Source organism: Liolophura sinensis, chromosome 5 (genome assembly GCF_032854445.1).
Source record: "Liolophura sinensis isolate JHLJ2023 chromosome 5, CUHK_Ljap_v2, whole genome shotgun sequence".
NCBI lineage: Eukaryota > Metazoa > Mollusca > Polyplacophora > Chitonida > Chitonidae > Liolophura > Liolophura sinensis.
Window position 1 is genome coordinate 1,703,205 of NC_088299.1, and position 3,032 is coordinate 1,706,236.

Sequence of the window (3,032 nt, forward strand, 5' to 3'; positions counted from 1 at the left end):
TTTCCCCAGGCAGTTGACACTGCCAAAAACAAAAAGATGAAGTCATCTCATTTTTGACCTTTTGCTGAATGCAACATGCAGAAAATGTGAGATTCAGTATGTATTTTAGACTGAAACACAACCATACATACAGAATATATGTATGTCTCTGAAAATTGTTAGATCAGTTCTCAATGCTAAAATGTTATTGATTGACAACGTACATACATGCAAGTTGTAGTGAGGAATAACTGGCTGGAAACTGTACAGATATTCAAGTTGTAGTGAGGAATAACTGGCTGGAAATTGTACAGATATTCAAGTTGTAGTGAGGAATAACTGGCTGGAAATTGTACAGTTATTGAAGTTGTAATGAGAAATAACTGGCTGGAAATTGTACAGTTATTGAAGTTGTACTGAGAAATAACTGGCTGGAAATTGTACAGACATACAAGTTGTACTGAGAAATAACTGGCTGGAAATTGTACAGATATTCAAGTTGTACTGAGAAATAACTGGCTGGAAATTGTACAGACATACAAGTTGTACTGAGAAATAACTGGCTGGAAATTGTACAGATATTCAAGTTGTACTGAGAAATAACTGGCTGGAAATTGTACAGATATTCAAGTTGTAATAAGAAATAACTGGCTGGAAATTGTACAGACATACAAGCTGTAATGAGAAATAACTGGTTGGAAATTGTACATTTAAGCTGTAATGAGAAATTACTACTTGACAAAGTACACACATGCAAGTTGTAACGAGAAATTACTGGTTGCATGCGAGTTGAAATGAGAAATTACTACTTGACAATGTACAGACATGCATGTTGTAATGAGGAATTACTGGTTGCATACTGTAATTGAGCAAATGCAATTTGTTGTTTATCATCCTTTTATAAAATTACAGGATGAGAGAATTAATACTGTGTACACAAAGGCAAACGGAACATTTCGAAAACAGCCATGCTGTATCGGCATAGCATTAAGCCTGTCAATGTTTTTAAAAAAAAAAAAGGAACAAAAGCACTCGAAAAATAGAAAAGGCAGATGAATTCTGTGCGACCTTTCCACTTTTATCTTGCTAAGTAGCACAAGGAAACAGATGACAAAACCTTTGAATGCTCACATTAGAATTCATTGGCTGATTCCATCATGATTGACACATACAGATTTTCCCCGAAAAAAGTCAATTTCATCCTGTTCTTTTAAAAAGTTGGGTTGAAATTGGATGATTTTTCTAAGGTCTTTCCCAAATCAGACTTTCTTTTTTTTCATCTTCTCACTTTCTGATTTGGCAACATCAAGGAATTGCAATTCTCTGACGTAAGAAATGTATTGTAGATGAATCCGATCAAATTCTTGATTCCTCCCACTGAAACCTTCTTGGCCAGTTTAATACCCAATACAGTCAATTCAGAATTAAATACCTCTTATCCTAACCTTCCAAATCAATGGGTACCGCGTTTATTTGCCTTTTTTTTTTTGTGAACTATCAAATTCTCATAGCAACTCCACTATCTCCTCCGTTTGGTTTTCATTTATCTTCCAATCACCATTAAAATTACTATTAGCTCCTGAGAGAAAAACTGACTGCTAGGATTGTGTAATATTTATGATATGATAGGAGGAGAAAGCTTAACCAAACAAATCAACAGCCACACCCACCCACCCACAAACACCAACACCCCCCCAACCTGCTCCGCTCCAGATCAGCCATACCCAAAACATTGATACGTAGTCTCCTTTATTCTGACTAAATCTTGTCAGTTCCAAGTATGAGGTAATAGACTGAGACTTGCCAGCGATGCACGGCAGATCTAACATAGGATATTCATTATGCCATTTGATTCTATGGGAAGCTTGGCTCTTAACGTGTCACTTTTGGCACAGAATTTCAGTCAGATCGCTTTAAAGTAAGTATTCAGCAACAGAGCTCCATGAAATGAAGATAAAAGGGTTTGAAAACATCAGGATGTGTGCATCGCCATCATCACTCTGTAAAATACTGACAAGGTATGCAAAGGGTTAATGCCTCAGTCTTTGTGTTGCGTGTGTCAGAATAAAGTCAACTCCAAGCAGTTGGCATACCCAGCACAAAGATACCCTACAGATTACTGGTCGATGTACACAGTAGCCACAAGGACACAGTCATTACCAAAGATATTTTACTTTATTTTTATATGAGTAAAATATTCAATACAATTATGACCATTTTCAAGAGAGACAAAAATAATATTTTATGCCGAGTTATACGGTTTCATAACTTTATAATAATCTAAAAATAATAATTCTTGGCCAATAAATAGTATGGATTGGTTTATTCAATGGGTTTCTACTTCCAGACCAGTGACGTCTAATAAACTGCAATTCTCAACTTTTTTTTTTTTTTTTTTTTTACCCAATTCTGCTTATTAAAGTCACAGTGCTTAGGTCACAGTGTTAAGGTCACGTAGTTTGCTTCTTTTTAAGCATTCACATGAACAGTTAGAATGATCCTAACCCTAACTGAGACACACGTACAAGAGGCCAGATTTCACCGGGGTGACCATTTGCCAACTGTCACACTATCGTCGCTGCTCTGGTTTTATTCTTTATGCTGTAGTCTTTTATATCGCATGGATTCACAGTAATATTTCAACAGCTGTCAAATGCATATAACTTCAACATGGTAACAGTTTTTACCTTATCACAGTTTTATCACTTCAGACACAAAAAGATATTCTTCAAAAAATCTGGTTTGAAATTCGTTCTACTTACGCACAGTGCACTATTGTACAAAAAACTTTTCAACACAACCATCTTGAAATGATTTAGTCTAATCCTTTTACGTCAAGCCTGACAATGGAAAAGTATTTAACACCTTCATAAATAAAATATCGTCAAAAAATAGGTGTTTGCTGGTGTTGGCGTCGTAAAACTGCTTCTTGTCCAACTTCATCAGCAAATGTCCAAGACTGCGTGCATTACCCTATATTCTGAATAAATAAGAGAATTGTTCACACAAAAATGTCTACGATATTCAAACATTATTGTGAAAAATATATTCTT